At 37.2% G+C, this 27,795-nt stretch overlaps 1 long non-coding RNA gene across 1 annotated transcript in view; it reads left to right on the forward strand.

Annotated features, from left to right (window-relative positions):
• LOC110344356 (uncharacterized) overlaps positions 1-27,795 on the forward strand; it is an 85,342-nt gene that overhangs the window by 6,535 nt on the left and 51,012 nt on the right. The window contains exons 3-5 of the long non-coding RNA XR_015444061.1: positions 25,007-25,100; positions 25,750-25,903; positions 26,791-26,935. This is a non-coding gene — a long non-coding RNA (uncharacterized LOC110344356). The remainder of the gene's footprint in view (positions 1-25,006; positions 25,101-25,749; positions 25,904-26,790; positions 26,936-27,795) is intronic.

Here is a 27,795-nt window from a genome sequence, read left to right on the forward strand (position 1 = left end):
GAATCTCACTAAATTGCTGTTTCCAAGGCTGGGCTTGAATTGCTATCCTCTTCCCTCTGCCTCCCAGAGGCTAGGACTGCAGGTATGCTCCACCATGCCCAGTAGTACTTTTGTCTCTATAAAGTTGTCCTTTCTTATAGGTCTGGGTTCTGTTCACTGAGGGAGTTTGCATAAACTACTCCCTGACGCATACTATTAAATCCTTTCACTTCATTTTCTGTTTCCTTGTGTTTTCTATTTGTATTTATAAATAAGCATAGAATTTTAGAACTGCAGAATTTAATCCCATAATCCTACAATCTCAACTGGAGTACTTTGCCCTTTCTTTTTGTTGGAATGAGCTATTTATATACATTTATTCTTCTATTTTAGTTTGTGCTTTCTGTTTACCCTGCTTTACTTTTCTAAGATCCTTTTCATTTCCTGCAGGCAGTGTCTGTGAAGCACACTGCAGTTGAACAATGTAGTGTATGCTTAGAAGCCAGCTTCAGTGTGGAATTCCAGATCGTTTTATTTTAGCCCTGCAGTTTTTGGTAATGTGTGTGGCTTCTTTATGGCTTTTATCCTATGTGAAATGTAAATGTGATTCTGTATCTGATGGGGTGATCATGATTATTAATGAATGTGCATATTTAAAATTGGCTAGTAAATTTATAGTCATACGGCAGGTGACTGCAACCAAACTCCTCCTCGAGTGCATCCTTGCTGGGGTGGGCAGGTGCTGCAGTCAGCACATACACTGTGTTTGTTGTGGCCAAACAATTCTACTCCACACAGGTCACAGTTTTCCCAGCAATAACAATATTAAGAGAAAGCATCAATTGAGAGCTCAGCATATAACCCTTTTGCATTTTATTCTTGGAACAACCCTGAGAGACTGTTTTATTTTCACTGCCTCTTCTCTTTCTAGCGATCTCATCTGCCATTAACTTTAGAATTATGTGTTTTGTTTTTGTCAAGAAGCCCATGCCTTGTTGACCCTTAGCAGCATCCTGTGGCTGGATTGTCTATATCTCAAATCACAGCCTCACTGAGAGGTGGACAAACAGCTAGGTGTCCTGGCACAGCTTTGGAAAGGTACAAGTACAGCTCACACATACTTTCCTAGTAAGAGGAGATTATCTACCAAGAATGTTTTGACTTAAAACTATCTTGGTGTCAAACGCTTCCCTAGGAGGTGAATAGTCAATGGCCGTGTGTTGCGATTGCCATTTCTCTTCTCCTGGCTGATGGTTTAACACCCTTCTCCAGCCAGTGAACTGCTAAGTGAAGGAACTACCGCACTTCTGGCTTCAGACTCAGCCCAACCTGTGCCCCTGATGTGTGTGGAAATGGAAGCGCCTCTTAATTGACACCTCTAGTGTTCGCAGACCACCTGTGCTCCCTATCAGAGCCCAGCTTGTCCAGCATTTGCCTAAAAGCGTGAAATAGTGTGTGAAGACTTCTACAAATAATATAATTTGCTTGCAGTTACTCTTCTGAGGAGTAATTTCCCCTATCATATCTCCTTTCTGGGATTAAAATGTGAAATAGATATGGACTGATTAATCTGATACCAGCAAAAATGTGTAAAATTGGCAACTAGAAAGAAATCTCAATAGCCCTATAAATTTTGCAGCTTGTTATTTGTTATTCATTACATAAGAAAGCACAGATGAGAAGAACTGACCTTTGCCAGGCAGCACCACCGCTCCCACTGAAGTCAATAGGAGCAGCTAATAGCAAGCAATTTAAGATCTGCTGTATAATGATACATTTGTAAACACATTTTTTTCCAGTTCAATATGAGTAGCAATCTAATGGCAGCAGGTATAAAAATAAAATATCTTCTTCCTGCTGGTTGTTATCCCCTTCCCTATGATTAGAATTCATGGGAGATTCATCCAGGGAAGATGAGGCCCAAGTAGGTGAGCAGGCAGCAGAGAGGAGGCCACGTTGGGGAGCCAGGCCCACAGTGGTTTTGCACCCAGGTCTCATCCAGCTCAAAGTCTGTGGTTTGAAAAATGAAATGTGTACGGTGGGGTGGAGAGCTGTGTCTGTGTTTGTCATGGAAGGGTGGTAAAAATGTGTGTGTGTCGAGAGAAAATGGTGGAGGTGACAATAATATGGTTAGACATAAACCAAGAACATCTCTGACTTGAAAGTGACTTACCGGCAGAGATGTTCTTGGTTTATCACACTATTGTTGGTGCTCTTACTTTTAAGCAGTTATTCCATGCCTGTGTCTAGATGTCTCCCCACACCCTCATGTGGTCATAGGCTTTTGCAGAGGTGGCTGGATCTAGAGTGAGTAAAACTGGAATTGATTCATGATCTAATGCTAGGCTCAAGGGCACTAGGATTAAGGGTGTGAATGCTACCAGCCCTAAGTAGTTTGAATAAGATAAAAGGGACAGAAAGAGGCTGTTAACTTCCCTTATTGCTTCTGCTGTCTTCTGCCACCATGAACTGTTTCTCCTCTGCCACCCTGGCTTGGAGCCAGATGATTATGGATTGAAACCTCTATGAACCATAAGCCAAATAAACTTTTTCCCCTCTAACTTTGTATGTTAGGTATTTCATCTCAGCAATGAGAGAAAAGTAACTAAGACACTGTCCTTATTTGTAAATGTACACATGTACATGAAAACCTTCCCATAAGAAATAAAGTACCTATTTTTTTTTTTTTTTAACCAGGGATTGAACTCGGGTCCTTGCCCTTGTGCAGCAGGCGGCGAAACCACTGAGCTAAATCCCTGGCCCTAAAATACCTATGTTTTTCATTTTAAAGGTGTGAATTTCATAGGCTTTCTAATTTCTTCATGGATATAAGCTGGCAGCCCCTATTCTGGTACCTGCACAGCTGGTGTCTCATCAGGAAACCTGCCAAAACCATCAGGAACGCTTAGTACAGTGTAGGCCAAATCATGCTATCAATTCAGATAGCAAAAACAGAACAAGCGCAAAGAAAGGGATGATGCTAAATTACAGCAGACATTTAATTACCCTTTCTCCCTTCATGTGCACTCACGCGTACTGGTGCACACTTGTGGGTGAGCACACACACACAGACACACACCTCATAGAATCTATAAAATTAAATAAAACCAATTAGCTCTTTGCTTCACTTCTAGGGTCTGCACTCACAAATACCCAGACATGGAACACACACTGCAGGCCCTACACTGGTACTGCAGAGTCAAAACAAATCTGTTTTGGTCCCTTCTGTGAAATAATCATAGACTAGAAGATGAAACAGACAAATAAATAACAAGTATTAGAATCCCTCAAGCAGACATATCTAGTGGCAAAAGTGAAAGAAGCAAATGTGAGAGTTACGAGATTCACCTCATCTAGAGTAATGTTAAAAAGAAAGAGCCTTCAGGTTGAAGTTGCTATTTGGATTCCAAAGAAAAGGCAAGGGAAAGGAGTAGGATGTGCTTTTAGCTTCTATCAGTGTAACTGGGTTGATGGTGTTGCTGCACATCAAGAATAGAACCTATGTAGGATGTCAAGGTCAAAAGGGAAAATAGGTATTTAGGTTGGGGATATGTGGTGAGCCCAAAGACATTCAAAATTGATATCCATAGCTATATATAAGACCAAGGATCAGAAGGAATTCTCAGCTAAAGGAATATTTTTGAGCTACTAGTGTGACACTGGTCACAGAAAAAGAGGTTACCAGATGAGGGAGAAGAAAGTCTCTGAGGAGAAGCATGTCTCACACCAACATTTAAGAAGGGGAAAGCAGGGAATTCTATGACCAAGAGGAAGAAAACTGCACTAATATGGAATAACATGGGCATCATGATGACAGAGAAGCTAAGTCAAGGGAAAACTTCAAGAGGAAAGAAGACAAATAATGGCATACATCTGTGGTCAACTAAGGTAAGAATGTGAAGACGAAAAGGTTATGGTTCTGCTGTAGGCAAGGGAGAATTTAGACAGGAAACATTGCCAGGTGGGGCATGGGTATGGATTAAAGAGAAGGTTAAAGATTCACATAGTGCAGATTTTCAAACACCTCAAAACCACTGGGACAAAGGCACAAGAAAATCTGAATAGCTTTGGCACAGGGCTCTCAAGCAGAACACTCTAGGCATGACTGGGACAGAGTGTTCATTCCAATTTCTGAGTCAGGGGCAATCTGGGTGTAGGAGAGGAGACACGGGGGGCTTGCAATGATAATGCTTTCCCACAAAATCACACCAAATGGAACTTGGTGGCTATCAGTCCTGTGTGCTCTGGTACTCACGTGTGAACCTTGTGTATGGACAAATAACAAATAACCTAGAGCACCTATTTGCTGAAATGCCCAGGTACAGGGAGGGGTTTGGTTGTGGGATGTGGCTGCTGGTGCAGTGAGCATGGACAGGAGAAGGAGAAGGAACACCTCTACATTCAGGGCAAGGGCCTGTGAAGTCTTTTAAGCAGTATTTCAAAACAGGGAAAAGAAGTGTAGGATGGGAGGTTAAATTAGCCAAGAGAGCTGGTGTTTAAAATTAGCTAAGTACTGATGTGAAATAGGAGCACTCAGGAATCAGTTACCCATGTGTTATACATTGCAGATGACTTGCCCAGGAGAATTAAGAAAGAACTTACCACTAGAATCTCTCATTGAGTAGTCTATCCTTGAGCAATAGTATCTCCTTGTGTAGTATCTGTCTTTGTTTGAATAGTAGAGACACCTAACACCCTCCTATCTTCTAACCCATGCTTTCCATTGTAGAAAAATATATGAACTCAGACTTGTGGCCAGTTCTCCACTTTTCCTGGCCAAACCTACTTTTTCATGGAGTGATGCTTTCTAAGCTCACCTTAGTGAGGCAGTCACTGTATTTTTAGAGAGAGCAGGAGATGTAGGAGAAGGACATGGTGTTATGTTATGGTGTGCAGGTTCTGAGTTATTCCTGCTGTTCCCCAGGTTCCAAGTTATTGTCTGCTGGTCCCCAGGTGTGCAGGCCCTCAGCTATGCTATGATGTGTCGGTGCCCACATGTCTTATGTTGCACAAGATCCCAGGTGTGCTATTTTTTGCAAGATCCTAGGTGTGCCATTTTGTGCAAGATCCCAGGTAAACAGATTCAGAGTATGATATGGTTTTCCTTTTTGAGTCACATAGAGTCTTAGCTGACTGTTCCTCTTTTAGGGAGCATAGTGAACACAGGACAGTTGCTTACCTCAAGGTGCACAGAAAAATATTGAGGACAGTAAAGATCCACACAAATTATTGAGTTTCTCAAATTTTGGGAGGTCATTTTCAAGTTCTTCATCATTTTGGGAAAATAGTTGAGCAGCTACCTTGGACTTCTCTGAGAAAGTCTAACTTGTTCCTTTGTATGGAAGTGCTGGCAGGTTTCTAGCAATGGCTACATTTAGTAGCAATATTTATTCCAGCTTAATACAATTTTAGCCATGAACAACTAAAAAAGGTCATTTTTTATATTACTGTATAGAACACATATTAATTTTCCAGTAGATTAACTTAATGATCAACACTTGGAATGAAGAGATAAGAAAATAAGTTTTTCTGGGATGAGAGAAGGAAGCAACCATTTCCTCTACCTGAATCCACCTAATGGACAACAGTTCTCTTTTCTGCAGATGTCTGAAGTCTTCACTTGATAATCACACTCAGACTGTGGACTGCCTGTGTGAGACTATTCAGGATACATCTTTCCATGGCTTAGCCTGAGTGAACAGATGCAGGGATACAGAGAACACTCTTGTCACAAAAAGAGATACAGGTCCTGAAACTCATCCAAGAAGTTGGAGGGAGGTTGCCCTGATGAGATAGTCATCACTGCTTATTGTCACTCTTGCCTTTACTTTTATTTCCTTTATTTGCTATTACATTTTGCCTCTAGAGAGTTCTAGAGTCCCTATTTGTATTTGAATATTATGATCAGGGTGACTTGAAATATTTGACATACTTTGCTGACTTTTCTCACTTCAGTAATTCCCTCCTTTGATGTGCCACTTTGTGCATAACATACTTACCTTCCCAATAAGTTTGTAAAGAATGATGGAAAAGTTATGTAGCCATTTTGATCAAATCCACCACAAAAATATTCTTGTTGTAGCTGCTAGATGATACAAAGAAGAATAAAAAAAGACTGATAGGAGTCCACGAAAAAACAGAGGAAAGTACAATTGACATAAAAAAACTGTTCGCAGAAGTAATAGTAGAAAACTTCCCAGACAGAGGTGGGGATTTGGGCATACAGATAAGTGAGGCTTATAGAACTCCAAGTAGCCAAGATAAAAAAAATCTACACCTAGACATATAATAGTCAATATCCAGGAAATCCAACAGAAGAACAAAATTCTACAGGGAGTTAGAGAAAAGAAACAAATCACCTGCAAAGGAAAGCCCATCAGAACCATGGCAGATTTCTCAACACAAACCCTCAAACCAATGAGAGCCTGGAGTGAAGTATTTCATGCCCTAAAAGAAAATAACTTCCAACCCAGACAGTTGTATCCTGCAAAATTATCTTTTAAAATCGATGGGGAAATTAGATACTTCCATGACAAAGAACACCTGAGAAATTTCATGAACACCAAACCAGCACTCCAAAAATTTTAAGCAATATTCTAGAAAAAGACAATGAAGGTCACAACTCCATAAGGCCCAACAGAAGGAAGCCACCAGGCAAGATAAGACACTAAAGGGAAAGGGAGAGAAAATAAGAAATAAAAGAGCCAACAGCAGTAAAACATCATGACAAGGATGAGTCAATATCTATCAATTATAGCTATCAATGTTAATGGCCTCAGTTCACCAATCAAAAGAATGGATTAAGAAACAAAATCCAACAATATGCTGTATACAAGAAACACACCTAACTAAAAAGGAAATTCATAGACTGAAAGTAAAAGGATGGAAAACAGTTCTCCATGCCACAGGAACCCAGAAAAAAGCAGGCATGCAATCTTATTTACAGACAAAGTAGATTTCAAACCCAAACTAATTAAGAGAGACAAAGATGGTCACTACATCCTTGTGAAAGGAACAGTCCAAGAGGAAGAGATGACAATCCTAAATATATATGTACCAAATAAGAATGCTCCCAACTATACAAAACAAATATTAATGGATATGAAAAACCAAATAAGCACTAATACAATTGTAGTGGGGGACCTCAATACCCCACTATCACAAATAGACAGATCATCTAGACAAAAAATTAACAATGAAACTCTAGAACTGAACCAAGGTATTGAACAAATGGACTTAATAGATATTTACAGAGTGTTCCACCCCACAAAATCAGAATACACATTCTTTTTGGTTACACATGGGTCATTCTCCAAAATAGATCACATGCTAGCTCATAGGACATGTCTAAGTAAATGTAAAAGGACTGAAGTTACCCCCGTATATTATCAGACCATAGTGGAATAAAATTGGAGGTCAATAACATAAGAAATTGCAAAACTCCCACAAACACATGGAAATTAAATAACACCCCCCTGAGCAACAAATAGGTCACAGAGGAAATTAATAAAGAAATTAGACAGTTTCTACAAGTAAATGATAATGCCAGTACAACACACAGGAATTTATGGGACACAGTGAAAGCAGTTCTATGCAGGAAATTCATAGCAGTGAATGCCCATATTAGGACAACAGAGAGAACTCAGTTAAATAACCTAATGCAAAACTTAAGCTCCTAGAAAAAGAAGAGCATAACAAACCTAAAGCTCATACAAGAAAGGAAATTATACAGATCTGAGCAGGAAATCAATGCAATGGAGACTAAGAGAATGATACAAAAAAATTAATGAACCAAAGAGTTGGTTTTTTGAAAGAATAAATAAAACAAATAAGCCTTTAGACAACCTTATCAAAAAAAGGAAAGAAAAGGCTCAAATCCATGCAATTAAGAACAAAAAAGGTGAAGTCACAAAAGACACAGCAGAAATCCAGAGGTTCATCAATACCTTCTTTGAGAAACTGTACTCTAATAAAATGGAAAACAGAGAAGAAATGGACAGATTCCTAGATACATACAAATTGCCAAAGTTAAATGAAGAAGATATAGAAATTCTAAACACCCCAATAACAATGAGTGAAATTGAAAATGTAATGAAAAATTTACTAACAAAGAAAAGCCCAGGTCATGATGGCTTCACTGCTGAATTCTATAAGACATTTAAAGAAGAACTATCATCATTACTCTTTAAACTCATCAAGGAGGTGCACGCCCTACCAAGGTCCTGAGTCATGAGGAACACACCGAATCACCCTGCTGCAGACAGGCAGCCACCTGGTTCCACACTACAAAGACGCAGGGGACACCAGACCACCAGACCAAGGTACTGAGTCCCACTGTTCCCGGCCCAGGGGTAGGGGCTTCTGAATTGCCATCCCACAGCTCCTGGTCCAGAGGAAGGGGTTTCCTGATCACCATCCCTCTTTCTGCTCACAGCCCAGAGGAAAGGGCTTTTTGGCCACCTTTTGTCCCACTGCTCCTGGCCCAGAGGAAGGGGCTTCTGGGCCACCATCCCTACCACTGCACCCGGCGCAAAGGTAGGGACTTCTGAGCTGCCACCCCACTGCTCCTGGTCTAGAAGAAGGGGATTCCCAGCCAAGATCCCTCCCGCTACACCCCGCCCACAGGAAAGGGCTGTTGGGTAACCATCCCTACTGATGCTCCCGGCCCCTGTCCCACCTCTCTCAGCTCAGAGGAGGTAATCTATGCAGGCACTAACAGCCTCCCGCCCCCCCCCAGTTGAAATGAGAAAACACATAAATAAGTCTCAAAACCAGACTTTCAGATCACCCACAGCAACCCCAAAGGGAAATGAGATGGAACACTCTGATACTCAACCACCTGGACCCGCTGAACTGGCAACAAAAGGGGATCTGGAAAAAATGAAATCAGAAATAATTTCTCAAATAACAGGAGAAATTGTGCCCCTAGTGCAAGACATGATTAATAAATCTAGAGAGGAGCTCAGGAACATGATGGAATCCCAACATAAGAAACAAATGGAATCCATAAAACAGTTGCAAATAGATTTCCAGGACATGAAAAACTCCATTGAAAGGCTACACAGCAGAGTGAGCCAATGTGAGGACAGAATTTCAGATATAGAAGACAAGATTGCAATTAGTGACCAGGAAAAGAAAAATTGCTTCAAAATTATAAGGGAGCATGAGAAATCAATCCAGCAGCTGCTAGATGATGCAAACAAGAATAACATAAGACTGATTGGGCTCAATGAAGAAACAGGAGAGAGTGCAGATGACATAAAACATCTCTTCCCAGAAATAATGGCAGAAAACTTCCCAAGCAGGGGAAAAGAGCTTGACATACAGATAAGTGAGGCAAATAGGACTCCAAATAGCCTTGATCAAAAAAAAATCTACACATAGGCATATAATTGTTAAGATTCCAGAAACACAACAGAAGAACAAAGTTCTCCAAGCAGTTAGAGAAAAGAAACAAATCACATACAAAGGAAAGCCCATCAGAATCACAGCAGACTTCTCAACACAAATCATCAAGGCAAGAAGAGCTTGGAGTGACATATTCCAAGCCCTAAAAGAAAACAGCCTCCAACCCAGATTGATGTATCCTGAAAAACTATCTTTCAAAATGGATGGAGAAATAAGATACTTTCATGACAAAGAGCACCTTAGGAACTTTGTGAATACCAAACCAGCACTCCAAAGAATTTTACACAATATCCTAGGAACAGACATTGAGCATCACAACCCCAGGAAGCAAAGCAGAATGAACCCATCTGGCATGATAAGAAATTAAATGGAAAGGGGGAGAACCCAACAAAAAGAAAAAGTCAGGGCAATGACAAGTCACTACATTTCAGTTATACCCATCAACGTTAATGGTCTCAATTCACCAATCAAAAGAAGTAGACTGGCAGAATGAGTCAAGAAGCAAAATCCAACAATATGCTGCATACAAGAAACACACTTAATTCTAAAGGAAACTCATAGACCAAAAGTTAAAGGGTGGTAAACAATACTCCATGTGACAGGAACCCGAAAAAGAGCAGGAGTAGCTATCCTCTTTGCAGATCAATTAGATTTCAAACCAACACTGATTAAGAGAGATGAAGAAAGACACTACATCCTTGTAAAGGGAACAATCCAAGAGGAAGAGATGACAATCATAAATATCTATGCACCAAACACTAGTGCACCCAACTATATAAAACACATACTAACGGACATGAAAAGTCATATATGCACTAATACAATTGCAGTGGGGGACCTCAACATCCCACTGTCACAAATAGATAGATCAACTAGACTAAAAATAAGTAACGAAAGACTAGAACACAATCAAATTCTTGAACAAATGAACTTAACAGATGTTTACAGAGTCTTCCACCACATAAAATCAGAATACGCATTCTTCTCAGCTGCACATGGGTCATTCTCCAAAATAGACCACATACTCACACATAGAACATGTTTAAGTAAGTGCAAAGGAATTGACGTTATCCCCTGTATATTATCAGACCATAGTGCGATGAAATTGGAGATCAACAGCAAAAGAAACTCAAAAAATGTCATAAACATGTGGAAATTGAACAACACACTTCTGAATAATCAATGGGCCATGGAGGAAATAAAAGAAGAAATCAGAGAGTTCCTTCAATTAAATGACAATGACAATACAACATATCAGAATCTATGGGACACAATGAAAGCAGTCTTATGAGGGAAATTCATAGCAGTGAATACACACATTAGGAAAACAGAATGAGCCCAATTAAACAACCTGATGCTGAACCTCAAGCTTCTAGAAAAAGAAGAGCAGGACAACCCCAAAGCTCATACAAGGGAAGAAATTATAAAGATCAGAGGAGAAAGCAATGCAATGGAGACTAAGAGAACGATACAAAACATTAATGAAGCCAAGAGTTGGTTCTTCAAAAGAATCAACAAAATTGACAAACCTTTAGCCAACCTTATCAGAAAAAGGAAAGAAAAGGCCCAAATCCATGCAATTAGGAATGAAAAGGGTGAAATGACAACAGACCCAGCAGAAATCCAGAGGATCATCAATACCTACTTCAAAAACCTATACACCAATAAGATGGGCAACACAGAAGAAATGGACAGATTCCTAAATACATATGAATTACCAAAGTTGAACGAAAAAGACCTAAATTTCTGAAAAACCTAATATCAAGCAATGAAATTGAAAATGTAATTAAAAACTTATCAACTAAGAAAAGCTCAGGCCCTGATGGCTTCACTGCTGAAGTCTACAAGACATTTACAGAGGAACTGCTGCCATGACTGTTTAAACTCTTCAATGAAATTGAAAGGGAAGCAATACTCCCAAATTCATTCCTGGAAGCAAGCATCACCTTGATCCCCAAAGCAGAGAAAGACCCAACCAGAAAGGAGAACTATAGGCCAATCTCACTAATGAACATAGATGCAAAAATCCTTAATAAGATAATGGCAAACAGAATGCAGAAGATCATCAAGAAGATCATACACCCTGATCAAGTGGGATTCATCCCAGGGATGCAGGGATGGTTCAATATACGAAAATCAATCAATGTAATACACTATATGAATAGAGCCAAGGACAAAAACCATATGATTATCTCCATAGATGCAGAAAAAGCATTTGACAAAATCCAACATGCATTTATGATCAAAACCCTACAAACAATTAGAATAGATGGTCTCTACCTCAAACTGATAGAAGCCATCATGAAAAGCCAACAGCCAATATCATACTAAATGGTCAAAAACTGAAATCCTTCACACTCAAATCAGCAACAAGACAAGGATGTCCACTATCACCACTCTTGTTCAATATAGTTCTGGAAACAGTAGCCATGGCAATTAGACAAGAGAAAGAAATAAAAGGAATAAAGATCGGTAATGAAGAAGTCATATTGTCATTATTCGCAGATGACATGATACTCTATATAGAAGACCCCAAGAATTCCACCAAAAGTCTTCTAGACATAATAACCAAATTCAGTCAAGTAGCTGGTTACAAGGTCAACACACAAAAATCAATAGCTTTCCTCTACACCAATGACAGACTCACTGAGAGAGAAATAGGGCAAATAATTCCTTTCACAATAGCATCCAAAAAACTGAAATACCTAGGAATCATCCTAACGAAAGAAATCAAAGACCTCTTCTCTGAAAACTATGGCACTCTGAAAAGAGAGATTGAAGATGATATCAGAAAGTGGACAGACATTTCCCTGCTCCTGGGTAGGAAGGATTAATATAGTGAAAATGGCCATACTTCCAAAACTGCTATACAGATTTAATGCAATTCCAATTGAGATCCCACCAGCATACTTCATAGATTTCGAGAAAACAATCCAAAAATTCATTTGGAACAAGAAGAGACCCAGAATATCAAAAGCAATTCTAGGTAACAGAGACATGACAGGGGGTATCACAATCCCCAACCTGCAACTATACTACATAGCTACTGTGATAAAACAGCATGGTACTGGCAAAGAAACAGACCTGAGGACCAGTGGAACAGATTAGAAGATGCAGAAACAATGCCAGACACTCTCAGCCATCTCATCTTCGATAAAGGAGCCAAACACCCTCACTGGAGGAAAGATAGCCTCTTTAATAAATGGTGCTGGAAAAATTGGGCTTCAACTTGCCAAAGATTAACACTAGACCTATATCTCTCACCATGCACTAAACTAAAATCAAAATGGATTAAAGATCTAAATATTAAAATAGAAACTCTTAACCAGTTGGAACAGAGGTTAGGTAGAACACTTGAAGACATCTGTGTAGGAAAAGATTTTATGAACAAAACTTCAGTTGCGCATGAACTAGCACAATTAATCAACAAGTGGGATCTCTTCTTATTAAAAAGCTTCTGCACAGCAAGAGAAATCACCAGCAGTGTGAAGAGACAGCCCACAATGTGGGAAAAAATCTTCACCTGCTCTTCCTCAGACAAAGGTCTACTATCTCGAATCTATAAAGAACTTAAAAAGACCAGACCTCCCAAATTTAAAGACCCAATTCAAAAATGGGCATCTGAAATGAACAGACATGTCTCAGACAAAGAAGTAGAAATAGCAAATAAATTCATGAAAAAATGTTCAACATCACTGGTAATTTGAGAGATGCAAATGAAAACAATGCTGAGATTCCACTTCACTCCAGAAAGAATGGCTGCTCTCATGAAATCAACCAATAACAAATGCTGGTGGGGCTGTGGGGAAAGAGGAACCCTGCTCCACTGCTGGTGGGAGTGTAGACTGGTGCAACCACTGTGGAAATCAGTATGGAGATACCTCAAAGAACTAGGACTGGAAGTCCCATTTGACCCCGGTATTCCACTGCTGGGATCTTCCCCAAAGAAACAAAAGAATCATACCACAGTGATATAGGTGCACCCATGTTCATAGCAGCACAGTTTTTAATAGCTAAAACTTGGAAACAGCCCAAATGCCCATCAACTGGAGACTGGATAAAGAAAATGTGTTTTTTTAATAAAATGGTGTACTACTCAGTCATAAAAAATGGGAAATTAGAGACATTTATAGCTAAGTGGATGCACATTGAGGCAATACTCTTAAGTGAAACAAATAAGACACACATGTGTAAATATTGAATAGTTTCTCTGGTGTGAGAAACTGAAAGTGTAATTAAGAACTAAAATGTATAACAGGTAATGTGAAATAGGAAGAAAAGGGACAAAGGGGAAGGAAGTGGGAGGGCTAGAGGAAGGATAGAAGGGAATGGGATTAATATGAAAAAATGGAAAAATAGGAGCAAAATCTTTGTAAATAGGGAGGACTGGAGGGTTTGAAGGGAGGGCTGGGCAAGGGTGAAAAATAAGAACCCAGAGAGACTATGTAACGGTGCAAATTTCGAATGATGAATATCATTATATTGTATACCTAAAATGTACCAAGGATTAGAATGAATAATCAAAAATGTAAAATAGGAAGAAAAGGTCCAAAGGGGTAGGGGTAGTGGGAGGGGCAGGGGAAAGGAAAGAAGGGAAAGGAAAAATGGTGATAAATGGAAAAAATGGAAATAAAGTCTTTGTAAATAGGAAAGGGTGGAGGGCATGAAGGGAGGGCTAGGAATGGGGAAAAAATAAGAACCAAGATGCATTATGTAAAGGTACAATTCCCAATGAGAAATGTTATTGTGTTGTATACCTACAATGTGCCAATAAAAGAATTAAAAAAAAAACTCATCAGGGAAATTGAAAGGGAAGCAATTCATTCCTGGAAGCAAGTGTTACTTTGATTCCAAAACCAGGGCAAGACCCAGCACAAAAATAGAACTAAAGACCAATCTCCCTAATGAACATAAATGTAAAAATCCTCAGCAAGATACTGGCAAACAAAATACATAGGGTCATCAAAAAGATTATATACGCTGGCCAAGTCAGATTTATTCCAGGGATGCAAAGTTGATTCAACATTCGAAAATCAATAAATGTAGTACACTATATTAACAGTGTCAAGGACAAAATTCATATGATCATCTCAATAGATGCAGAAAAGACATTTGACAAAATACAACACCCATCCATGAAAAAAACACTACAGAAAATTGGAATAGAATGTCTTTATCTCAACCTGATTAAGGCTATCTATGAAAAACCAACAGCCAACATCATACTAAATGGTCAAAAACTGAAAACTTTCATGCTAAAATCAGGAACAAGACAAGGATGCCCACTATCACCACTCCTGTTCAATATAGTTCTGGAAACATTAGCCATAGCAATTAGAAAACAGAAAGTAATAAAGGTATAAAGATAGAAAAGGGAGAAGTTAAGCTGTCATTATTTCCTGATGATATGATACTTTATATAGAAGAACCAAAAAACTGGGTCAAAAGTCTTCTATACCTAATTGAAAATTTCAGTAGAGTAGCTGGATATAAGATCAACACTCAATAAACAATAGCCTTCTTATATGCAAATAGTAGACTCATTGAGAGAGAAATTAGGGAAACAATTCCTTTTACAATAGCATCTAAAAAAATGAAATATCTAGAAATCAACCTAACAAAGGAAGCAAAAGACCTCTACACTGAAAACTACAGCACTATGCAAAAGGAGATCTAAGAGGATACAAGGAATTGGGAAGATATCCCTTATTCCTGGGTAGGATGAACCAATGTAGTAAAAATGGCCATACTTCCAAAACTGCTATGTAGATTTAATGCAATGCTGACTGAAATTCCAACAATATAGTTCACAGAACTAGAGAAAACCATCCAAAAATTCATTTGGAATCAGAAGAAACCTAGAATAGCAAAAGCAATTCTTGGCAACTGAGACATGGCTGGGGGTATCATAATCCCCAAGTTGAAACTGTACCACAAAACTACTGTGATAAAAACAGCATGGTACTGGCAAAGAAACAGACCCAAGGGTCAGTGGAATAGATTAAAAGATGCAGAAACAACTGCAGACATATTCAGCCACCTCATCTCTGACAAAGGAACCAACCACCCTCATTGGAGGAAAGATAGCCGATTTAATAAATGGTGTTGGAAAAACTGGATTTCAACCTGCCAATGATTAAAACTAGACCCATACCTGTCACCATGCACTAAACTAAGATCTTAGTGGATTAAAGATCTAAATATTAAGACAGAAACACTAAACTTGCTGGAAGATAAGTTAGGTAGAACTCTTGATGATATTGGCATAGGAAAAGACTTTATGAACAAAACCTCAGTAGCCCGGGAGCAAGCACAAAGATGAACAACTGGGATCTCATCATATGAAAAACCTTCTGCACTGCAAGAGAAACCACCGACAGAGCTAAGAGAGAACCTACAATGAGGGCAAAAATTTTTAGCAGCTGTACCTTAGACAAAGGACTACTATCTAGAGTATATAAAGAACTGAAAAAATCAGACCCCCCCCAATTCAAAAACCCTATTCAAAAATGGCCATTCTAAGTGAACAGCCATTTCTCAGACAAAGAAGTAAAAGCAGCCAATAAATATATGAAAAATGTTCAGCATCACCAGTCATTCGAGAGATGCAGATGAAAACAATGCTGAGATTCCACTTCACCCCAGAAAGAATGGCTGCTATGAAGAAATCAACCAACAACAAATGCTGGGAGGAGTTTGGAGAGAAAGGATTCCTTCTCCATTGTTGGTGGGAGTGCAGACTGGTGCAACCACTATGGAAATCAGTATGGAGATATCTCAAAGAACTAGGACTACAGGTCCCATTTGACCCAGCTATTTCCCTGCTGGGTATCTTCCCCAAAGAATTAAATGAATCATACCACAGTGATATATGTGCACCCATGTTTATAGCAACAGAGTTTGTAATAGCTAAGGCTTGGAAACAGTCCAAGTGCCTATCAACTTGAGACTGGATAAAGAAGATGTGTGTGTTTTTTTTTTATATAAAATGGAGTACTACTCAGCCATAAAGAATGAGAAACTAGAGACATTTATAGCTAAATGGATTCATACTGAGGCCATACTCTTAAGTGAAATAAATACGACATTCATGTGTAAATACTGAATAGTTTCTCTAGTGTGAAAAACTGAAAGTGTAAATAAGAATTAAAATGATTAAAATGAATAATTGATAATTTGAAATAGGAAAATTTCCAAAGGGGTTGGGGTGGCGGGAGGGGAAGGGGAAAGGGAAAAAGAGAAAGGAAAAATTATGAGAAAAGAAAAAAATGGAAACAAAATCTATGTAAATAGGGAAGGGTGGAGGGAGTGAAGGGTGCACAGGTAATGGGGGGAAAATAATAACTAAGATACATCATGTACAGGTACAAGCACCCAATAATAAATGTAAACATATTATTTACCTAAAATGTACCAATAAAATAATTAAAAAGGGAAAAAATATTCCTGTTGAATTTGAACACTTTGCCATCTTGTTACTTGACTGGGGAATTCAACCAGGTATTTGAAGCCCACATCATAGCTGTGGTCAATTAAAATAAATAATTAAGAAACAAAGGAGGTGACACAAATAATGAGTGTGTAGAGTCAGAAACATGCATAGGACCCTTGAAGGAAGGGAAACAGAAAAACGCCGAGCACTATTTTGGAAAAGGAGGAGACAGTCATGTGACAAGAAGAGTAGCTTATTGTCCTTTAGAAACTCTTCTGGGCCTTGCATGGGCTTAGCATGTGCTTAGCATGGTCTTAGCATGTGTAAGACCCTGGTTTCGATCCCTAGATCCACAAAAAACAGCCAAACAAAAACTCTTCCATGTTCTTTTTGAGTGCTCTCTTTGAACTCCTTCTGCCTTTTTTATGTATAGTGTGAATTGCAATGGTTGATACCAAGACAATTTAGCTGTTGGCATGAAAAGATCATAAAAGTAAATGGCAATGTCTGTCTGCTTTTACTTTACCTGACACTTTATTAAGATTAGACAGAGAATGGAGAAAGATTTTATTCCAAAATTAAAAATTAAGAGTAAGCACTGGATGACTTATCCTTTGCCTTTTTGGTAGAGATATTTTGTGAACTTGTTCTCCTTTCTGACTTCCTAAGTACTTTCATATTTTTCTTTCCCATTTCCCCCAAATGGTGATTTTATATTAGAAAACTATTTTGCTCAATATTATTGCCACATTTATTAGCATAATTTCTATGCCACCTGACTGTAATAGAGATGTACATATTCTCTCCAGTTTATAACTACATCCCACAAAGAAAATGACATTCACATATTAACATTTCGTCTTTGGTGGAACATGGACTTAGTGTGTACAACACCCTGGATTTGATCCTCAGCACTGCAAAAGCAAACCAACCAAACAAAACTGTTATCATGTTCAATCTCCCACTTGCCTCTGTGATTCCCTTATAGTTCTTTGTAAATTTTGACCAAAAAAATTATGAGATTATCATTAGAATTTCATTGACTTATTGATAGTCTTAGCAATATAAAGTGTTCTAAACTACAAATGCAAAACATCTAATTTAGATTGTCTTAAATTTCTCTCAGAAATATTTTTCAGTTTTTAGTGTTCAGTGTTTCATATATTTATTCAATTTACTGGGTAATTTTTATGCTACTATTTTATCTTCAATTGTCATTGTTTATTGCTATTATACAGAAGTATAATTGACTTTTATATTTATTTTCTACTCTGCAGTAATGTAAATTTATAAACTTAATCTACTATATCAAGTAGTTTCTTTTTAGATTCCTTCAGAATTCCTTTATAGATTATCATGTACTTTGTGAATAAAGATAGTCCTACTTTATCTTTTCTAATGTCCTTAATTTGTGCTTTATTAAAATAATTTCCTTAACTTCCTTTTCTTGACTCATTGCTCTAAATAGGATGTCAGTGAAATACCAAGTAAGACTTGTGATTGGAAAAATGCTGATATGCATCTGTCTTTCACTATCAAATATATCAGCTTCAGGGTTCTTGTAGATGTCCTTTATTAGGCTGAGGAAGTTCCTGTTTAATGCTTATCAGGAAACGATTTTGGATTTTTGTTATATACAGATGCTCCCCTCTTTGACTTATAATGGTATTTCTTTTCTCTTTCCATTAAGATTATTGGTACTTTTTAGGTATAAAATAGTTACATTCATCATTGGGATCTTGTACCATTACATGAGTATCTTGGTTCTTATTTTTTTTCCCCTTCCCTTGCCCTCCCTTCACTCCCTCCAGCCTTCCCTATTTGCAAAGATTTTGTTTCCATTTTTTTCCTTTTCTCATATTTTTTCTTTTCCCTTTTTCCCTTTTTTCCTTTCCCCTACCCCTCCCACTTCCCCTGCTCCTTTAGAACTTTTCTTCCTGTTACACAATATCAATTATACATTTTTAAATTACAATATCAAGATCTAGGAGACATTACCACAGATTTTACAGAATTTAAAAGGATATAGAAAGCATATTTCAAAAGTCTGTTTTGAAATAAATTTTACAACTTCTAAGAAGTACCTTGGAAGACAAATTAATGAAACTAACTCTGGAGCAAATATAAAATTTGAATAGCACCTATTAAAGAAAGTATATTCCTAGCTTGAAAAACTACCTATATGACAACAGCAGGCTCATATACATTTTAACTGATAAATTATATCAAACAATTAAAGCAGAAAAAGAAGGAACACTTCTCCCCTCATTTTAGGAAATCAGCATTATGCTAATCCTAAAACTGGATAAAGATAATAGAAGAAAAAAGTATGAACATAGTTAGAAATATGTTTAACAAAACAAACTATTAGAAGTCAGATCTGGCAGGATGTAGAAAGTGGTTTTGTTATAGGGATGGCAGTGTTGGTTCAGCATTGGAAGATCCACCCCCAAAAGTCATCATTTTAACAGAAGAAAGGAAAAAGCCATATGATCCTGTCACTAGTTGGAGAAAAAGTATTGGACTAAATTCTACAGCTGATCATGGTAAAAGCTATCAGGAGACTAGAAGTAGAACAGAACCCTCTCAACAGATTAAAGACGTGTACTCCATACTTCCAGCAAAAATGCCTTTTATGAATGGAGAAGATACAATGCTTTCTCCTTAAGGTGGGGAACAAGGGCAGATATGCGTACTCTTTATCTGTCCATTAAACTTTGAAACCTAGGTCCAACCAAAATAGTCTGGCAATAAAATGACACAATTAGGATAGGATTGGCAAGGGAGAAGCAAAATCTTTATATCTAGATGAAATGATCATCTACAGAGAAAATACTAAGAAATCTCTAGGAGCCCCTAGAACTTGTATTTGAATTAGAAAAGGATTAGAAAACACAAGGTATATATAAAAATTCAGGTCTGTGTATACTTGCTATAAATGAAGAATTGGATATTGAAATTTAAAAGTTATGTAGGAGTACAAAGGACCTAGAAAAATTTAAAAAACACAAAACAAAACAAAAAACTGTGTTGAAAGACATTTAGTACCTAATTTTAAGACTTCTTCTAAAGCTACAGTAATCAAGGCAGTGTTGGTGTAAGGAAAGACATATAGATCATTGGAATAAATAGAGAATCTAGAAATAGAACCACACATATATGGTGCACTGAGTTTTGAAAGATTAATTGACATTAGCATTTTATAGAATATGAATTCAATTCAAGAGCTGAGGAAGAGATAGTGTTTTCAGCAAATGACACTAGAACATCTGGTATCCGTATATAAAAAAATAACCTCAATCCTTTATTTCCATACATGAAAATGACTTGAAGGGATCTATGAACCTAAATATGAAAGCCTAAAAGTATAAAACTTTAAGAAGAAATTATAAGGAAAAATGTTTACGAATTTAGGGTAGGCAAGAACTTCGTAGGATAAAGAAAACATGATGTATAAAAGAAAAAAATTGATAAATGAGATTCCATCAAAATTTAGAACTTTAAATGACATCATTAAAATGAAAAGTAGTCCTTAAACAGACCATATTTACAATGCATATAACCTATGAGCAGAATATATAAAGAACTCTTACAGCTCATTAATAGACAACCCAATTAAGAAGTAGACATAAGAAGATAATAAATAGCCAGTATAGCACAAGGAAAGGTGTGCAACTCTAGAATCAAAAAAATACTAATCAGTACAATAACAAGATTGAATTATACACTCATTAGGGAGATGAAGTTCAAAGTTTCAAAAGCCTTGTCATGACTTTTTCTTTTTGTTGGATTCTCCCCCTTTGCATTTAATTTGTCATGCCCAATGGATTCATTCTGCTGGGTTTCCTGGGGTTGTGATCCTCATTGTCTTTTCCTAGGGTATTGTCTAAAATTTTTTGGAGTGCTAGTTTGGTATGAATGAAGTTCCTGAGGTGCTCTTTATCATGAAAGTATGTTGTTTCTCCATCAATTTTGAAAGATAGTTTTGTAGGGTACATCAATCTGGGTTGGAGGCTGTTTTCCTTTAGGGCTTGAAATACATCACTCCAAGCTCTTCTTGCCTTGAGGGTTTGTATTGAGAAGTCTTTGGTGATTCTGATGGGCTTTCCTTTGTATGTGATTTGTTTCTTTTCTCTCACTGCTTGTAGAATTTTGTTCTTCTGTTGGATTTCTGAAATCCTAACTATTATATGCCTATGTGTAGATTTTTTTTGATCAATACTAGCTGGAGTCCTATATACCTCACTTATCTGTATGTCATGTTCTTTTCCCCTCTTTTAGAAGTTTTCTGCCATCACTTCTGTGAATAGATTTTTATGTCATCTGCACTCTCTCCTCTTTCTTCATTGACTCTAATCAGTCTTATGTTATTCTTCTTTGCATTATCTAGCAGCTGCTGAATTGATTTCTCATGTTCCCTTACAATTTTAAAGCAATTTTTCTTTTCCTGGTCACTAATTGCAATCTTATCTTCTATATCTGAAATTCTATCCTCACATTGGTTCATTCTGCTGCACATACTTTAGATGGAGTTTTTAATCTCCTGGAAATCTGTTTGCAACTGTTTTATGGATTCCATTTGTTTCCTATGTTGGGATTCCATCATGTTACTCAGATCCTCTATTTTTTTTTATCTATGTCCTCTCTAGATTTATTAATCATGTCTTGCACTATGAGCACAATCTTTGCTGTTATCTGAGAAATCATTTCTGATTTCATTTTTCCCAGATCCTTTTTTGTTGCCAGTTCAGAGAGTCCAGGTGGTTGAGTATCAGATTGATCCATCTCGTTTCCCTTTAGGGTTGCTGTAGGTGATCTAGAAGTCTGTTTTTGAGGCTTGTTTACATGTCTTCTCATTTCTACGGGGCGGGGGGGGTGTGCTTCTGGCACCCACACAGCTCACCTTCTCTGCTCTAGGAGCATGGGATGGTGGCGGGGGAGCTTCCTTCTGGGTGCTGGGACTGGCTCAGCTTCTCTGTCCTTGGAGCGTGGGAAGAATGGAAGAGCTTCCTAATGGTGTTATTTCTTAATATATTCGGTATAATTTGAAAATATTGTATGTTGAAAATGCATTCAATGCACCCAACTTACCAGATGTTGTAACCTTAAACATACTTAGAACACTTAGATAAGACTACAGTTGGGCAAAATCATGTAGCCTACAGTTTTTATAATAACATGTTGACTATCTCCTGCAATTATTTGAATGACGTACTGAATGTGAAGAACAGAGAGGTTGTAAGAGTACAATTCTGTACCATCATAAAATTGATAAATGAGGAGTTAATCCATCACAACTTGGAAACTGTATTTTTAATGCTTCTGTTGAGATTATGTGTTTGTGTGTATACATATATACATATTATATATTTAGTTTTTTAATATATTGTATTACATTGGCTCATTTCTGAATAGTAACCAATTTTGCATTTCTGTGGTGAGACATATTTCCTAATTTTTTTCTTTGTTATGCATTATTTAATTCATTTGCTAAATTTTGTTACAAATTAGTTGCATTTATGTTCACAAGGGGAACATGCTAGATTGTAGCTTTTTCTTTCCTTGTAATGTCTTCTGGTTTTGGTATCAAGTATCTGGTTTCTGGTTTCACAGAAGGGGCAGGAAGAATTCCTTCCTCTGTAACAGTAGAATCTATGCTACTTCTAGGTGAATGAATATTTAGGACTGTTATGACTTCTGAAATTCTTTACTGTCTTATTGTTATAAAACTATTTTCCTTACTGTTAATAAAATGTATTTTTAAGTCCTTGTCTGGTATTATAGCCTGTCAGATTCCTTTTTAACAGAGGCTAGCATGAAATATTTTCTTTTGCAATTTCCTTTTTAACCAAAGTTTCTTTATGTCTAAAGTGCATTTTCTGTAAGCAACATACAGCTGGGTCTTGCTTTTCCACCCAGTCTCATAATCAATCTCTGGAATTGAAGTACTTAGGTCATTTACATTTTACAAAGTTATGTGTAAATATATCATCTTTCTATTTTTTTACTTTATTCTATTTGTTCTACTTTTTTTCTGGTTTCTCCTCTTTGAGTAATTCATTTTTTATAATTCTCCTTTATACCATATTCCCTTTTTAGCACTGTTTTCTTTTAATCACCTTAGTGTTTATAGCATAACTGAAAATGTGTTGATATTCATTTTGTTTTGAAAATTTTTTTTCTCTAGACATAGGAGTCTAAGTTGGCAGATTTTTCTTTTTCTTTCAGTAGTTCAAAATGTTACTCTGATGTCTTCTCACTTGCATTGCTTCCAATGAGAAATCTACCATCTTTAACTTTGTTCATTTCCCTATAGTATGGCACTTTTCTGTGGCTACTCTTAAAGTTTCCCCTATTCATTTCTTGTAGATTATTCTTTGGTCAATATTATATAATTTTTCCACATCCATACACTGATCAGTACCCTCCTAATATTGGAGGTGGCCCCATATATCCACTGCAAATATCTATTATTCTCTCTCTCTCTCTCATTCTCCCCACCACCACCCCGCGTATTCAATTCTGTAAAACTCTTGCCAGATTGGTATCTCCATAGCTTTTGTTGTCATGCCCACTGAGAGAAATGATTAGAATGCTGCCTATATAGTTTCCTCTTCCTGGTGTCATGCCCCACAAACCTTTCAAGGCATTTAATACCACAGTGGTAGAGAATTCACATTATCTATTTCCTATGTATTATGAATTACTATCTTTCATAAATCTTTCTCTTGTTTTTTTGTGGAGGGTTATTTCAACAGGGAGGAAAATATTGTGTGACAGTTAAGCTAGTTTGTCAACTTGATTGGCTTTAGAGCTGCTTAGGGGATTAGTAAAGCACACTTGTGTGTGTGTCTGGTTTGGCAATGGAGGCATGAACTTAGGTCTATATCTTATCCTTAGCCATGTCTTTGGGACTCTTTTCCTGTACTCTTCTTCTAGGCTGACATGAACTATAAAACTTTATTCCATCATGTCCTCCACCATGATGCTTCTGCCTTGAAGTCAGCTGACCATGCACTGAATCCTGTGAAACCATGAGCCAAATGAACATTTTTTAAGCTGTGGTGGTTAAGTATTTGGTTCCAACAATGGAAAAGCTGACTAATACACCTGGTATCTGCAAGTCTATCTTGGCCAGACAGACATGAAAGCACCATTTTTAGTTCAGTTTTAAAATTCAATTAAAATGTGAAATAATTTCATTCTTTTGGCAGTTATGGAAGATTTTATATTCCATTAACTATTTTCATGTTCCATTAACTACTTTTCTTTTGATCAATATGCATTAATTTTGAAAATTGATAGTTATTGGACATGCATTTTCCTTGGAATCCCCTAGTTTCAACCAAGATGATAGCTATTGAAGGAGAAAGAAACATTCATCACTTCCCTGACTTTCCCCTGGGCTATGTTATTTTTATCAACTGGAACTGAAAAGAAGCACATAATAGTTCACTGGTATATACTTTCACTTTTTTATAGAGGTGCAGAAAATATATATATTTGCTCCACTTGTTGATTGCTATATAGCAATTGCTTCAATAATATAATGGCTTTAAAAAACATCAAACATCTTATTACTAACTCTCAGTGGCTGTGGACCTTAGTTAGACTCTACACTGGTTCTTGCTCAGTGACTCTTCTGTTGCAGTTGGGCTGAGGTTATCCTGAAGCTCAGTCCTGTGTCTGGAGGTGGCTCTGGCTATCGCCTGGCACTTCAGTAGTGCATCTATATAGAGAATATATATTTGCAAATCATCACATGGAGAACAACTCTCAGGAATGAGTTTCTCAAGAAGATCTAGTGGGAAAATTCATTGGTTAGCCTTGAAAGTCACGTGGTGTCACTTTTACAGCAAACACAGTCCCACTCAAGGAACACTGATGGTATAAGTGTCCAAGTCAGAGTGAAGGAAGTAGTTGTATATGAGAAATATTTTGAGGCCTTCATGGAAAATGTAATATACCACAATGAAATCTTGAATACAGTAGTATGAATTCTTAAGTATAGTAATAAGTCATCAAAAATGTAAGTATGGTAATATGTCATCAAAAATGTAGTGTCCATAAAAAAAAAAAAATGTAGTGTCCTGAGCGGCAATGCCTAGACATATGCTGTAGCTCACTCTGCATTTCCCGGGCAGTGAACTGCCCATGGCTCATGGTTCCTTTTCCCCTTGTGTGCAGTGTACTAGTGACTCACTCATCAGTGCTGGAGACTATACATTCCTGCAGGCTCCATGGTTCCAGGCAGCTGGTTTCCCGGGTCACTCCAGTGAAGGTTGGTGTCCTATTCAGATGGCTTGGGATGGGGGTGGGGGCAGACTGCTTGGGTTATTTTATCATATCTTCCATAAGTAGGCAAATTACCAGGGCCCATGCCCTTCCATAGCAGTTGCTTGGCCCCACCTCACCTCTTGTGAGAGGACAAGGGAAACAAGGGGCTGCATTTTATTTTCTCAGCATCTTTTGGCTTTTAAGGTTGCTTTCTGTTCAATAAAATGTTTTCCTTAAACCATATTATATGATTTGTAAAATTTCCCAGTTCCTGATAGATACTTGGCAGGAACTCAAAAGGAAAGTAGCTTGTAGCATAGCCATAAGAATGAGTAAAGGACAACTCTTATGTGAATTTGCATGGTATGTAGCTCACTAGAGGCATGAAACGCTGATAGAATTTCATATATTTCCTCATTTCACTGATACATATTTATTAGGTTATTGATACTTGTGCAATTCAGAAGTCCATAGTAAAGACATGTTTTGCAGAATTTCAGTGCCTTAGGGGTCCTACTCTTATTTCAAATACTTTCCTTGATTCATGCACAGACCTGGCACATACCAATGGGTCAATGAATGAATGAACAAATGCCCCTGTAGGAGTTTCTTGGTCATGATTCTTGCTCAAGTAACTATTTGATGCCCCCTAGCGGCCACCTAACATTTTGTGAAGAGTGCTGAGTCATTTCAAATCATACTGTGAACATTATAAAGAACATCAGTCCCCTTGGTGCAGTGCTGATGATGTTCTACGGCCAAGATGGTACCCTGAAGTTTTCTGGGAATAAGATCCGTTTTTAGACAGTGAGTATGCCAATTCTTATATATAAAATGAATTCTCGTATATATGATTAGCAATACTTTAATATACTTAACACTTACAATATCTTCAGAATTTAAATAAGAAAAAACTATGTATCTCCAGAAATAATGGCTTAAGAATATGGAAAAGCATAACCTAAAGTAATAGAATCAGTGATGACCATATGCAAATGTTGATGTCCCCCACAGTGATGAAGATTAATAAAATAAAAAATTATAAAAATGAATCATAGTATATATTACTACTAATGAGGTGAACATGCAGTATGATGCCCTTTCAGAAAGATAGAAAATAGGTTTAAACTTTCTGGGAGAAAAATTTATGTCATATTTATTAAATTCTTAACCAAGCATCTCTGTATGAAGACAGCCTAAAGAAATGAAGCTGTTTTCAAATTTTTAGTTTGATTATAGGAGAGAATTGAGATAATTTCAGTGTCTGACAAAAGGTATTTAAGATGCAACAGCACACCTACCTATGAAATATTACACAAGAAATAATATTACAATTCTGTAGTAGACTCATATTTCATAAGATGAATACTTGTTGTACAAAAGACACATTTCAAAATACCACATACTGTATGATCTGTTTCTGAAAAAGAGAGATGGTGACACATAAGAAAAGGATTTTTCATATTATAAGAAATTGCTGAGAGAGACTCTCCACAGTGGAGAAGCCACGGTGGAGTTGTGGGTGGTTTATATTTTCTTTCTATTGCCTTTCTGTATGTTCTCATTTATATAGTGTAAAAGAATTAATTTTATCTTGAAAAAAACAATAACAACTAAAAACAAATAAACAAAGACTGAAATTGAAGGAAGCCTTGAAACTGTATCTTCTTTGATAATGGTCTTCTCACCAACAGAAATAGCAGGAAAGCCATCTGGAGCTCTGAAGTGGGGAACATATGTATGGAAAACCTGGCAGCTTTTCCAGGCATTCTTCAGTTTCACTTGGATAACTTACTGCAGTCTCAGTGAGATAACAAAGCAATTTCTCTCCAATTACAGGTTAGTTTGCCTACTTCAATCAGAATATAAATGATTATTAATTAATTGACTCACTCTTAGAACATCTAACCAACCTTCATTGAGTTTCCATTGTTGGGTAGGTATGTGGGACTCTTTGTAGATTTGACTGGTGTTTTCCTTTCCAGTGCCAGCTATTTGTCCTGGCACATCAGTTTTATGTATCTTGTTTATTCATCAAAAAATGTATTTAGGATTGTTAGGAGGTAAGCTCACAATTGTTTCATCTATTAGTTATCTGCCTTCAATATACTGCTTTTCTTACAGTGGATCAGATATTTTTAGGATAGTTCTTCTAAAAACTTGATAAATGAGAATCTATGATTTGTATAATTAAACCATTATAGATTTTTCTGTCCAATGAAGAGAAAATGCATTTTCTGGACTCAATATTAACCTTAATGGTTTCCTCTCACATACAGCTTTGAACAATCTTCATATTTGCTATGTTTATTTATTAATGAATACATTTTCAATTATTATAGAATAAAAAAGTGATTATATAGAAGGAATCACTTAATACTATTATTCTTAAAAAGAAGTAAGCTCATTATGTGAAAACAGATCTTGGGAGACAGGGTACATGAACTAGCTAACAGGCAGGAAGGAGAATGTGCATGAACTATTGATGGGAACACAGGAGTTAAATATAAGCCAAATTTCCTCATTCATATGAAATATAAAGTTCCTCTAATATTCCATGTTATCTTTTTGCATCTCTGAAAATGTCCTGTGTAGTTACATAGTGAGGTGAAAATGTCCATAATAGGCCAAGATTTCTCATACAGGTATATAAGATCAAAGATTTTATTTCCTATCCCAAGAGCTAAAATGAGAGGAAT

This window comes from Heterocephalus glaber, unplaced genomic scaffold, assembly GCF_053883595.1.
Source record: "Heterocephalus glaber isolate CG9 unplaced genomic scaffold, H.glaber_assembly_v1.0 deba00001593, whole genome shotgun sequence".
Classification (NCBI taxonomy): Eukaryota; Metazoa; Chordata; class Mammalia; order Rodentia; family Bathyergidae; genus Heterocephalus; species Heterocephalus glaber.